This window comes from Columba livia, chromosome 3 (genome assembly GCF_036013475.1).
Source record: "Columba livia isolate bColLiv1 breed racing homer chromosome 3, bColLiv1.pat.W.v2, whole genome shotgun sequence".
Lineage (NCBI taxonomy): Eukaryota > Metazoa > Chordata > Aves > Columbiformes > Columbidae > Columba > Columba livia.
The window spans coordinates 20,452,383-20,466,868 of NC_088604.1; the positions used below are offsets into that span (position 1 = coordinate 20,452,383).

Consider the following 14,486-nt stretch of genomic DNA (forward strand, 5'->3'; position numbering starts at 1 on the left):
AGGATTATTCTGCGCTATTTTTGTCTCTAAGTGCATGGATATGTCTATAACTTAGACAATTCCTTTGTACAACACTTGAACACACATGCATACATTTAGTCCTCTGTCCCAACCCCAAAACTTACTTGGTTAAGGGAAGTCTGAATCCTTTTCTTGGAAAGACACGCTTCACATATTTATTTTTGCATGTTGGTCAGTACAATGAACTTTTGGTGATAAAAATAATCATTCATCTTTGAACTAAAGTATGAAACCATTAGAAGAAAAAATTAAGTCAAAAGAGAATCATGCTGAATGTTGCCAGGATTTCTTACCCCACATAATCTCATTTTGAGGTGTGAGCTATGCCGCCCATGTATTTTTCATCATCAAGGCCACTGGCAGCATTCAGAAAAGCCGATAATCTCCTCAGCAATGTCTATTTGTTTTTCTTGACGACAATTTTCACTTTAATCTTAGAGAATTATATTTTTGTATATGTCTTAATGTTTAACTAATTTTGAAAGGCCTGTTGAATCATGAGCTGGCTAACTGTGTCCAAAACTGTCATGCTGGTCTAATATACGATATGGTTGTGGGTGAACACATTCTGCTGGGAAAAGCTTGATATAAAAAATTAAATTTATTTTGCTGCAAATTACAAGCAATGATTCAAAATGCTCAGAAGTCAATGTACAGACTACAGCTTATCATCATGGAAAGGAAGTGGGTTGACTATGCAGTACAAGTAAGTAGTGTGTGTAGCATGAGGACCAGAAGCACATTGAGAGAATACAAAAATCGGCATGCAGGTAGATTTTAAACAGCATGAAAGCTTTTTCACTGCCGCGACTGAGAGACGGGGACGCAACTTGATGCAAGCAAGGTGTCCGCTTTATTGTATGGCAAACATACATTTATATAGTCTAAGGCACACATGTTTCATGCTGATTGGCTAATCACTTTAACAGACATTAAGCTAGCTAAGGCGGGAATCTTAGTCAGGCAGTGTTCGCATGGTAACAAGATCGTTATCTCGTAGTCACAAGCTGTCCCCCGCTCCAGGGCTCCAGGGCGCAGGCACCCCCACCGACCACAAGCTCCCCGCCTCCAAGTCGCCTCACAACTACCGCAACACTTAACTTTATTCACACAACAAACTAGCCTATTAACTCCAAATACAGAAAACTAACTCATCAACTCTAAATTCAGACAACCCACATCTCCCCCTTTTTGTTTTAATTAACTGACCCTCCCAAGGTCAGCAAACGACCAACTCGAGGACATCTTACTAACAGCTCCGTACTGGGGGTTTTCGTAATTTCTTTCTGATCTTGGTCCGCTCCTTGCTGCACGAGGAAAATCTTGTTCATTGAAGCAGTTATTGATTTTGGAAGCATTGTAACACACATGGGATTACTATTAATAATGCTCATTTGAATGTCTTTGGCGCATTCAATCTTAGAATATAAAATGTCCACAGACCTTTGTGCTACAATTTTCCCCCAATCGTCAGAATAATAATCATACCGGGGAGAATATTCTGTCTCTCTACCTGTTATCAATAACACCTGAACTGTATTCCACTCAATTGTTAGGCAGTTATCACACCAGTGTCCTACTGTATGGCGATTTAGCCACTGTGATTTTCCACAATTAGCACAAATTCTACAAATCCACGGATTACATTTTTCACATTGGGGACACTTAAGCTCCCATTTGTTAACCTCTGGAACAGAGTTCATTCAATTATTGATCGGTAGTGTCTTCTATGTCAGTCGCAGGATCAGGACCAGGAATGTCTTCAGGAGGCTGCTGCAGTGTCTCTCGAAAAGGTCTCACATTTTTAGCTGGGATCCAGCGGGGACCTCTTTCTGTGGAAACACAAGCATAGCCTCTACCCCATGTAACAAGGGGATAGGGTCCCATTACTTTACCTGTTTCGGGGTCCCGGATCAATACTGGCGGCTTAATCTTGGGTTCAAAAAAGGTGTTTGTGCTAAAATGACGAACTACTGGAGGATTGCTGTCTAATAGGGAACAATTCAAAAAATTAAAAACATACAAGGCTTTCTGTATTCGCTCCTCTGGTGTAGCAGCCCCTATTCCCCCTTTTTGTTTTAATAACAGGCGTTTTAAGGTTTGGTGAGATCGTTCTATCAAAGCTTGTCCTGTAGGAGAGTGAGGGATACCTGTAACATGTGATATACCCCAAGAGGCAAAAAAGGTAGTTAAGGTTTTAGATACATATGCGGGGCCATTGTCAGTTTTAATTTGAGAGGGTACCCCTAAAGTAGCAAAAGCGCGCATTAGATGTTTTTGCACATCACGTGCTTTTTCTCCTATATGACAGGAAGCAAATAACATTCCTGAAAATGTATCAATAGAGCAATGAACAAACTTTAAACGACCAAATTCAGCAAAATGAGTGACATCTGTTTGCCAGAGTTGAAGGCTCTGTAGCCCTCTGGGGTTGACTCCTTCTGCTATAGAAGGGAAAGAGTGCCTTTGACAATCAGGACACACCGCAATGATATTATGGGCTTGTTGTATAGTGAGGTCAAATTGACGCTTAAGGCCTGCAGCGTTTTGATGAAAAAAGGAGTGGCTGAGTTTAGCTTGCGCTAATCGATCTGGTAACACCTGCACCGGTAGCGTAAGCAAATCCGCTTGTCGGTTCCCTTCTGCAATAAAACCAGGTAGAGAAGTGTGAGATCGAACATGCATAATAAAATAAGGGTGAAGACGGGAATTTAACAGAAAGATGAGTTCTTGTAACAAATTAAACAGTGCCGTATGAGAAACATCTCGTAGCACAGAAGCTTCTGCTCGGCTAACAATTCCTGCAACATAAGCAGAATCAGTGATTATATTGAGAGGGGCAGACCATTTTCGAAATACTCGAACAACTGCAGACAATTCTACTATTTGAGGAGAACCCTGCACAGTCTCAACATCTGAGCTCCACCGTTCCCGATGATCATCCCACCAAAGGACGACAGACTTGTGAGATTTGCCAGACCCATCTGTGAATACAGTGAGGGCTTGTAAAGGCCGGTCACTCAGCTTTGGAATAGGTAAAAGGTGAAAATCAACGCTTAACAGTTTGTGAGAAGGCAGATGAGAAGTGAGTTGGCCTGCATAGCCAGTTAGAGCTATGCCTAGTGCATCTGATTGTTGTTGTAACCATTGCAGGTAATTCTGGTTCCCATCGATGCGCTTGTCTGGAGGTAATCGCTGCCGCAGCTTTATGCAAGGAAGCTACGGCTTCAGGACTGAGACTTCGCGGAGCGTTTAAGTCCGAGTTTCCTTTAAGCATTTTGAATAAGGGACGAAGATCCGCATTAGTGATTCCTAACAATGGTCTGACCCAATTGATTGTCCCTAGCAGTTTTTGCACGTCATGTAAATTCTTTACATTCGCCTGTATTTGTAAAGGTTGCGGAGCAATAGTCTGAGCCCTTATACGCCATCCTAAGTATTTCCAAGGTGGTATTTTTTGAATTTTTTCTGGTGCAATACAGAGGTCTGCTGATTTTACAGCAGCCACAACAAGGGCTACAGCTTCCTCCATGACTTCATGGTGCTGTGCTGCCACTAGAATGTCATCCATATAATGATATAACAATGCAGCAGGTACTACAGTTCTGACAGGACTAAGTATTTTTGCTACATACCATTGGCATATTGTAGGGCTATTTTTCATTCCCTGCGGTAGCACAATCCACTGGTATCTTTGCAAAGGAGCTTGCATGTTGACGCTTGGTACAGAAAAGGCAAATTTAGGGGCATCGTCTGGATGCAATGGAATGTTGAAAAAACAATCTTTGAGGTCTATGATGGTTAAATGCCAATCTCTAGGGATCATGGCGGGTGACGGAAGCCCAGGTTGCAGGGCCCCCATGTCTTCCATAGCGTCATTAATTTTTCTGAGGTCATGGAGCAAGCGCCACTTGCCAGTCAGTTTTTTAATAACAAAAATAGGCGAGTTCCAAGGACTCGTAGAGGGTACAATATGTCCCATAGATAGTTGTTCATTAACTATTTCTTGGAGGGCGTGAAGTTTTTCCAGCGGCAGGGACCATTGATCAATCCAAATAGGAGTATCTGTTTTCCAAGTTAACTTTAGGGTTTCACGCCCCTCAATGGCCCCACCTAAAAATGTGTCTGGATAGACATCCCCCACTGGGATAACACATCACGCCCCCACAAGACCATAGGTACTGGTAAGATAAACGGTTTGACTGAGGCAACTTGTCCTTCTGAATTTTGAACTTGTATTATTTCTGCGCTTTGGCGGCTAGCTCCACACCCCCCAATTCCTGCTAACGTCTGAGAGATATCAGCTAAAGGCCACCTAGAAGGCCACTTCGCTTGAGAAATAACGGTAACATCTGCACCTGTATCAATGATTCCACTCAACACGACTTGCTGACCTCTGCAAATGAGGGTGCATTGACATATAGGACGTTTTTGTGAGATGGCTTGAACCCATAAAATTTGTGGTTCTCCCGTAGATCCAAAACTTCCCTGTCTCTGCGGGAGCATTTGGTCAGGGATTGAGACATAGTCCTCCTTAGGGATCAGTATCAATTGAGCGATACGACTTCCCTCTGGTACTGTGCAAGGAGGAAATGGGGTCCAAGCCATAATTTTGATTTCGGAATTACTGTCAGGATCAATCACTCCAGGCAATACAAAAAGTCCTGACAGGGTGGTGGATGATCTTCCTAATAATAAAGCTTGCGTTCGGGGGGGCAAAGGACCTGCAATTTTGGTAGGCAGTAAGTGAACAGAGGAATCAAGTAGCGTTACTGTGTGGGCGGTTGCCAGGTCCAGGCCGGCGCTCCCTGCTGTTGCTGGGCGGAGACTGGAAACACTCCTGTTTCCCCCCCCGGCGTTTGTGGGGGCGCCGGTCGCGGAACTTGTGTCTGTGCGCGCCGCGGTCCCGCGCTCTGCGATCGGTTTCCCTGTATGGGGCGCCCTTGAGAGTCGTATTTAGATCGACACTGGTTAGCATAGTGGCGCCCTTTTTGGCACTTAGGACAAACTCCAGGTATTTGGGGTCGTTTCCCAGCACTGGCACTAAAGCAATCTTTTTTAAGGTGTCCCGGTTTTCCACACCCATAGCAGTTTCGCTGTGGGTCGGCGCCCATCGGGCTGTGCATGGCCGCAAAAGCAGCAGCCATGGCCTCATATTTATGATCCATAGTGCCAATTCTATTACAGGCTTCCACCATTTCAATTAAGGTAGGGTTTTGATTTGGGAGAGACTTTAAGAGCTTTTTACAATCGGCGTTAGCGTTTTCCACAGCCAGTTTAAGGAGTAAAATCTCCCGAGCCTGTACGTTATCAACTTGCCGCTCTAAGGCTTGTTTTAATCTATCCATAAACTGCATATATGGCTCACGGGGTTCCTGAGTGATACTAGTGAATGCTTTTTGGGGTCTGCCAGAGTCAGGAACTCTCAACAAGGCCCTTTTCGCTTCTTCTCTGCCTGCTTCCAAAGCCTCCCGAGGAATGTCCCTAGCTTGGGCCGCGGGATCCGAAAACTGCCCTGTTCCTGTGAGGTGCTCTATAGTCAATGCAGCTAAGGCGGCATTAGCATGTCCTGCATAACCCAGCAAAACTGTCTGCAATCCCGTTCTCCATTGAGACTCCCACATTGTATATTGTGTTGGGGTTAATAACAATCGCGCGAGAGATTTTAAATCATGTGGGGTCATGACATATGTATCGAATACAGAAGATAAAAGGCTTGCAAAATAAGGGGAAGACAACCCATGCTCGGTAACTGTACGGCGCAACTCCTTAATTACCGAAAAAGAAAGAGCTTCCCACTGAGCTTGAGCCCTCCCCCGTCCTTGGTATATAACGGGGGCTACTATAGTTCTGGCTATTTCCAACTCCCCCTCGTTTATCGCTTGGCGCTTAATCTTTCCCCAAACCTCATGAGGATCAGGGGGAAAAAGATCAGGTTCCTTTTCAGGGTCAATCGGACCCGGGTCAAAGGGATCACCCTCCGGGGGATATCCAGCAGCACAAGCTAAAGGTGGCGCAGAGGGTTCCGCCCCACCAGCGATTTTAGAAGGGCAGGGGGGAGGTGACTGAGCTCCCTCCTCGGAGCCTCGCTGATTTTGCTCTTGTGCCTTTATGGTTTCAAAGATTTTTCTCCAACTGGGAAGCATATACTGCGCTTCCTCATCTCCTGAGGTAGCTGCGTCCCATAACTTTACCCCCACATCGTCCCAAAGTTCACGCGTAAAAATAGAAGAAGCAGTCACCGCGGGGATCTTAACCTGCACCCATTTAAGGATTAACTTAAGATCTTGTTCCGAAAGAGTCTTTTTCCCATGCTTCTTAAGTAGAGCTTTCATAAGCTCATAAACGTCTCTCTCAGGGGAAGACTCCTGATTCCCCATTTTGCTAGTTTCCCGCAGCTCACCTCTCGTTCCAGACGGAGGGATTGTTTGGCCGGCCGGCTTATCCTGCTTCCTTTCAGCAGCTCATTCCACGTTCTGCGGGACTCGCGACATGCCACCAGGTAGGCGGTTTTTCAATCCTCGGCGGTTTCGTCGCTGACGATCACGTCGGAGGTCACCAATTTGCCGCGACTGAGAGACGGGGACGCAACTTGATGCAAGCAAGGTGTCCGCTTTATTGTATGGCAAACATACATTTATATAGTCTAAGGCACACATGTTTCATGCTGATTGGCTAATCACTTTAACAGACATTAAGCTAGCTAAGGCGGGAATCTTAGTCAGGCAGTGTTCGCATGGTAACAAGATCGTTATCTCGTAGTCACAAGCTGTCCCCCGCTCCAGGGCTCCAGGGCGCAGGCACCCCCACCGACCACAAGCTCCCCGCCTCCAAGTCGCCTCACAACTACCGCAACACTTAACTTTATTCACACAACAAACTAGCCTATTAACTCCAAATACAGAAAACTAACTCATCAACTCTAAATTCAGACAACCCACATTTCACTAGGGCCAGGATCCAGAGGGTATTGAGAGAGATCCTACAGCTGTGGCTTTCAGCATCCGGTTCTCTCTGAGTTCCATATTCAGTTATAGCCACAAGTCTCATGCCTTTCATTATGAGCCCAGACTTCTTATAGCTGATGGAGCAAAGAGAAAGTTCTATTATGATGAAATTCTGTATAATGAATTTTTCTTTAAAAATTCTTAAAAACAGACACCTCCCCCTTCACCCCCCAGTATGTAGTCTGTTCCTAATGAAGAAAATATTATGATCTGGAATCTCAGAAGGGTCTTGAGGAAGAAGTAATTCAACAAAAACTTTCAAGATACTACTGTTTCAAAGATAGTTGATGTGATCCTGGATTAAAATTTAATAGGAGAACAGTGACTAGCAGAAGTGAAATTACTTTCTATCTTTACTCAGCACATCCAGTTTTAAAAAGTATTGAAAAAGTTGGAGAGGTGCAAAAAGAGTCACAAAAATCGATTGAGGACTGAAGAAAATACTTTGTGTGTATTGAACTCCAGTTTATTTAATTTTAAAAAATCTGAAACTTTACTTTTTGTACAGAACCTTATTATCCCCATGAGAAGAAAACATGCTTCAGAGAAAGGCAATAAGAAACAGCAAATGAAACCTGAATCCAGAGAACTTATGTTCAAACCAAAAGACTCGACCATTAACAGCTGGAGGTGACTACTCATGAAGGATACTTTCTTTCCTTCCTGTCTCCAAATCTTGACCAATTCCCAGCCAAGGAGGCACAATCATGTTACAAATGAGATGTTAAATGGAATTAAAGCTAAAGTGACATCTCCCTCCCCAACCACCCCTGTTTAGAGGCAAGGTAAAAACCAGAGGCACCATCTGTAGGAACATGACAGCAGCCTTAGAGTGCAGAAACAGAAAGGGCAGCACCATCCCAAGATTAGCAGGGATAAGTGGCTTAACGTAGTCACATATATGTTCCTTGCTGTTTTCTTATTTTGTGTTCAGCTATGAAAAGACCAGGAAACCTTGGGATTTATCATAAATCATAGGATCTAATGCAAGGGTAACTGTGCAAAAATGAATGGTGTGTCAGACATGGGAAATCAGACCAGGCAGTCTAATGCTTTTTAATTTTCTCAAACATTGTGTCTTTAAGTGAATAAGCTGTGTATAATAAACTCCTTTCAGTTTTTGCATACAGAAGACCACCATTTTTTCAGATCTGGAAGAGATGTAAAGATGAAATAACACTTTCAGGAAGACTTTATGATTGAGAAAAGAATGAAAACTGACTCAGCATTTGTTTAAAAAACAGAAAAAGTTAAATAAATGCCACATCTAGTCACCGGAAGTTATATGCAATTTGGGAATTTTTAGATGTCTCTGTTGCACTGCCCAGTTTACAGGAAGCATTAGCTGGTGTCTCAATTTATGAACCCTAGTGCTTTCTGCAAAGGTTATTGCAAAAAAGGAGCAAACTGTGGAGCAGCTGCTTTATCGTTTGAGATGCATGTTACATTACACATACCTTCAGGAATTGTTCCACTTATGAATCCACGTGAGGCCACCAGTCCAGCTCTTACAGCTTCTCATTAGCTCTCCCAATACTTTTCTGACACTCAGGAGGTAAAGTTATTAACTATGAAGTCTGCTTACAAGGAGCCACTATTCCAACTTGCAAGTTGAGTCTTTCCATTCTTAAATTAAGTAAGATTGTAATTCTAATTCCACCTGTTTCTTAGGTCAAACTCCTGTGCTGTCACAGGAGAAAGCGTGAAGTGAATCATCTAGGACTATGCTAAATTGTCAAAAGAAAATTTGCCGAAACTGTTCAGAATAATTTGGTGCAGGTGTTTTACTGTGGGACACTAGGGGGATGTTTATAAACTCCTACACTGGGATTTCCCATACCTCCTCTCCCCCTTGTCCTTGTTCCTTCACCTGTAACAGACTTTTCTTTGCAGATTAGAATTAAAGGACTTTATCTTGCACGTTCCAGTGTCAGGTCTAATTTGTGCAATCGTTAGCTTTTCTACAAATTAGACAGTGAGTAATAAAGATTTGCAGGTTTAGAATAAGGTTTTTTTGGTCACTTAATACAGATTAAAAGTCTGAGGCATTTGGAAGGGAAAAGTAGATTCCCTGGATCCCACAGTGCAAATTGGTGTAAATCAGTAACAAAAAAAAATTCCAACATTTAGGGAAATTATTTGTTATACTTTAGGTAAGATTTATAGAAAAAGAAAATAATATGAAAATATTGTAAACAATGCACAAGAGCCCCCTATTAAATTATAGACACTTCCAACAGACTTTGAACATTTAGCAGAAATTTTAAATTTAAATGTATACAGTGGGATATACAGTGACGTTTTATAAGTGAAGGATTTGATGGGGAGACAGATTAATATGGTCAAGACTGGAAGATATTTTGTATGATAGTGCCCTCTAGAGACAAGATATTTCCAGAAACTTGTATGGTATGGAGGAAAAACATCTTTTTTCTCTTCTTCTTCTCCTCACATCAATGAATGAGCAAAAGCGTCTGGGGATTGCACTCCTATGAAGGTGATCAGCTACTTAAAGCAAGAACTTGGAAGTGAACACATGCTTGGACAACCAGTGGACCAGGAGCCAGGCACAGTGAGGCAGCTCATTTATCTGGCAGCAGATACCAACCTGTTGGGACAAAGGGAGGAAGTGGGGAGACCTGAGTGTGAAACAGAACATATGTGACATAACTTGGGATTTAAGCTACAAATTTCTGATATTTTTATAATGTCTGACATAACCTGATATCACCTAGGTTTTACAAAATTAGAGTTACCACAGACTACGATATCACCTAATTAAAAAGTAGAAAAGTAGAAATAGAAATAAAGTGAAGCAGACTTAGAATAAGGACAAGGTAGCAAAGTTTATTGTCCATTAATCAGAAAATAAGCAGTTTCAATATTGAAAATGAAGGATGTTGGAAATAACATAGCAAATTCACAGACAAATGTGAATTCAAGCCTCATGTGAGATTGAACATCTCATGAAATACAAAGATTACCACAAGATGTCTCAGTCCTCACTGTAGATGGTGCTGTAGCATAAAATATGCATTGCACCGACTGCTGGTTTTAAACTGTCTAGCTATGACTGACATACAAGTTACTCTGTGCATAGGATTAATCCACAAGTGGTTGTGAGTTGTCATGTAATCATGATGAAATTTATGTGTGGTTTATGTGTGAACATAAAATAGAAAAAAAAAAAGTGAATTATTTGCCATTATACTAATATGCTGCTGTATTGTAACATATGCTAGGCCATACCAATGTTTAGAAAGGGTTCTGGAATATATTTGCTGAGAAGGATAAATCACTCATTTTTTCATTTTGATTGCTCTGCCTGGAATGGTGAGAAGGGAAGGTGAGAGGATTTCAGCCTGATATTTTTTTCTGAGAGAAAATCCTAGATATTTCCAACCTTCTTTGTTTTACATTGATGTCTTCCTTCATTGGGAACCAATGTGAATTAATTTTCTCTGTGTAGGGCAAACACAGAGTATTGGTAAAAATCAAGTTCAATGCACATGGCACAAACAATTCTTATTCCAGAGATGTCCCAAAGGATATCCCATTATAATGCCCTGCTTTAAGCTGAAAGATAAACGGTGTTTGTAGAGGAGAACCAAGTGTGTGGCTGAGATAGCTGTGGCTGGAGCTGACCACAGGGACTCAGGAGGATGACAGGAGTGGAGGAGGGCAGATTCCTGTCCTGTCCCTGCACATCTCCCTCATCTCACAGGCACTTGGGGAGTTTGTGTTCTTATTGCATGCTGTCTGTGCTGCCTGTTTTGGAGTTAAAACACTTTGCCTTTTTTTAGCTGTCAAATGCTGATGCTTATAGTGTGTTGCAGGGAAAAAAACAAAACAAAACGATCTCACAGCTCTGTCTTGCTCTTTCTCTCCTTTGTCTCAGTAATAACTCAAATGGCCTGGCAAGCACCATACTGGAACTCTACTTGTTAGCTGCTGCTCCCCCACCTGATGGCAGCAGAAGCCACCTTATTTAGCCATAAAATGTGCAGGATGCTCCCTGCGTCACCAGTAGTAGCAGTCTGAAGGACTCCTGCAAGTGGCTTGGGCCATGAGCACTTGTACAAACCCTGAAGCTGGTTCTCCAGCTGCCGTGGGTCATCCTGTCCACCCATGGAGGGCACTTGCCCTGGTCAGGGAGCTTTTCTGTTTCCCAGAGGTGATGAATCACTTTACATAAATGTAGAATGAGAAGAATGAGATTTCTGCACCAATCCACTAAATATCATTTATTCTGAGAGTGCTAAGAAATACCACATTTCTGCCTTGCATAAAAATATTTATCATATGGACATGAGAATCTACTTTTCTTGAAAACAGATGGCGCAACATCAACATACATCAGTGCGGGATCAAGTCCACAGAATACAATAATTGTAGGATAAAGGCAGCAATGAAAATTCAGAAAATAAAGAAATAAATTTGGCTTGGCAAAAGCAGGTCATATTGCTCAACTCTGCAGAAAGGAAATAATAATGACTGAACATGGAATAGCCAAAGAGCACTCTGGATTTTTATTCTGGATTTTGTTCAGCATCGGAACATACTAATACAAGCAGAAGGTAATGTGAGTTTTATGCGAGTCCTGTGTGCTTCTTTGATGCAAAATATAATGTGCTTACTTCAGTGAAATACTAGGACTAACAAAAATTCAGAAAATTCTGCTCTGATCCAGATATATGTGCCTGAATCCAGACATTCTTTCCCCATATCGTTGTGTAAGAAACAGCTTTTCTTTCTTACAAGGCAACTGGTGTTACAGCAGTGAAGAAAGCTTCAGCTCCCTGTTGCATGCTGAGGCTTTGGTTGCCCTACTGTCAAATGGAGCCTGCAGCGCCACTTTCTGGACCTGTGTTTGGCAGTAATTTGTCTGACGAAAGGCAAATGCTTATGAGGCTATCTGCAGAGTGCATGGAGCAAGGAGCTCTCTAGTCCAGCCAGGAACAAGTGCACAAGGAGTGGGTCTTCAACTGCACCACAAAATCCGTTCTGGCTTTTAATTTCATGCTAAGTTGAAAATGCAAAGTATCCCTAGTGTAGCAAGATTTATGAAGTTATCAGATAGAGAAAGTCCCTAAGTGAATTTCTTGTACAGCTTTGACTAATCCTGTTTTTAGAAAGGAAGTCCAGTTTTGCTTACTGTCAGGCTTCTAGGAAGAAAGCTATTGCTGCATTGTGGTGCTTACAGTGCAATATCTGCTAATTGTATTGTTGGAAATAGCAGTTGTCTCTTGAGCCTTATAGACTATTCTGGAGCCCATTTTAGTAAGCTCTTCCACATTATTGTATGCTCCAGCCCACCCCTTCTAGCCATGGAGGTGCTACTAGCCCTGCTGTGCAACACAGGCAGCTTCCAGGGCCAGGGAAGCAATAGCAAAAAAAAAAGGGGAGATGAGGGAAGAGAAGCAGAGAAAGAGAAAACACCAACTGTGTAAACAACTGAATGTTAGAATGAATACTCTGCTAACGTGCCATTTGAGTCGTTTATCATCAGCTTGTATCTGTTGTCCAAGTTGTTTTGTTTTGTTTTCCCCCTGCTTTTCTATTAATTGTCAGTCACAACTCTTAAATTATTTGCCCAGGGAAAAATTCTGCCCTTAATCTGGTTGATGCTGACAGCAGCAGAGCAGGGGCAGTTGCAGGAGTGTGAGTGTCTCTGATTTTGACTCATATTTGCCTTCACAGACACAGGAAACCAGAAGCAAAGTCTAACTGTACTTGACACACTGCTTTGAGAAAGATGTTCATACACGTGCCTCCTCTGGCTCTAGTCTTTCACTCATGGACAGAAAAGGCTAAAAGCAGTGATATGATGGCCTAAAAACAGATAGTGTAAGTAGCAGGTCGGTAGTGTGACTGATAAACAGTGGGAAGCTAACATTGCTACAATGATGCCCTGAGTAAAAGCAGCAAATGACAGCATCACTGTCAGGCTGAGTTGTGTGACCAGGCAATGCAAGGGATTCTGGTCTGCAAATGAAACAGGATTGAAAGAAGAGACTGGAACAGTGAGCTGTGGTTAACCTGTGAGCACTTTCACAGGATCCGGTCTTGTCTTTGGTGCCTGGACACAGCTGTCCCTGGAGTGCCCTCTCTGCCAGGGGGACAGGCAAGCTGTGTGCCAAGAGGAGTGACAAACCCTGGAGGCACCTGCTAGGCACTTTTATCAGGCCTCTAATTAAAAAGCTGAGAGGTCGGCTGTGATTTCTGCCCTCTGCTTTTTGTTTTTTGAGCCTAGCTGCTGTCTCTCACAGCCCACTCCTTCCCTGCAGTGATTTACATGACAGATATGAGCAGAGAACATAAAATATGCTGCTTCCAGTAACATACTGGAATAGCAGTGGGCTGCTTCATCAGAACGTTCATTAAGATGCAAATTTGGTAGCAAAAATTGTCAGTTCTAATATCTCCTTGAAGTTATTTGACAAAACTGTTTATCATTGAAGTGCTTGTGTCAATTAAAAAAATGTCATGGTAAACTTGAGCTAGTCATAAGGCATTCCTAAGGAAGAATTGATTTTTTCTTTCCTGCTCCTGAATTTACAGCCAGATTTCTGTTAAATGTCTTACATCTATGTACAACAGCTATCACATGTCAAGAATAAGAACGTATTTAAAAAAAAATACAAACACATCAAAACCCCATTATTTTGAAATAGAACTCCTATCACTTTCTAAGGGAATTATTTTTCCAAATTGTGTTACTAATGTGGTACTGTTATTGTACCAGTGTGTATGTCTTAGCTTTACTATAACTTTTTTATCTGACACATGTTTATAGCAGCTTGGCCACTCCAATACCCTTCTAAATATTCAATATATCACAGTATCACAGTATTTTTGGGATTGGAAGGGACCTCAAAAGATCATCTAGTCCAATCCCCCTGCCAGAGCAGGAACGCCTAGGTGAGGTCGCACAGGAACATGTCCAGGCAGGTTTTGAATGTCTCCAGAGAAGGAGACTCCACAACCTCCCTGGGCAGCCTGTTCCAGTGCTCTGTCACCCTCACTGAGAAGAAGTTTTTTCTCAAATTTAAGTGGAACCTCTTGTGTTCCAGCTTGATCCCATTACCCCTTGTCCTATCATTGTTTGCCACCGAGAAGAGCCTGGCTTCATCCTCATGGCGCTCACCCTTTATATATTTATAAACGTTAATAAGGTCCCCCCTTAGTCTCCTCTTCTCCAAACTAAAGAGACCCAGCTCCCTCAGCCTTTCTTCATAAGGGAGGGGTGCTCCACTCCCTTAATCATCTTCGTTGCCCTACGCTGGACCCTCTCCAGCAGTTCCCTGTCCTTCTTGAACTGAGGGGCCCAGAATGACACAATATTCCAGATGTGGTCTCACCAGGGAGGAGTAGAGGGGAAGGAGGACCTCTCTCGATCTACTAACCACCCCCCTTGTAATACAACCCAGGATGCCATTGGCCTTCCTGGCCACAAGG

The 14,486-nt window shown here is 42.7% G+C and overlaps 2 long non-coding RNA genes across 5 annotated transcripts in view; one reads left to right on the forward strand and one right to left on the reverse strand.

The window, feature by feature from the left end:
* LOC110362050 (uncharacterized) overlaps positions 1–14,486 on the forward strand; it is a 59,120-nt gene that overhangs the window by 8,503 nt on the left and 36,131 nt on the right. The gene's annotated exons all lie outside the window — the stretch shown is intronic.
* Positions 856–7,669, reverse strand: LOC135578980 (uncharacterized). Its single transcript, XR_010471142.1, has 2 exons — positions 6,425–7,669; positions 856–1,853 (listed from the first exon to the last, which is right to left on the reverse strand). It is a non-coding gene; the product is annotated as an uncharacterized LOC135578980 (long non-coding RNA).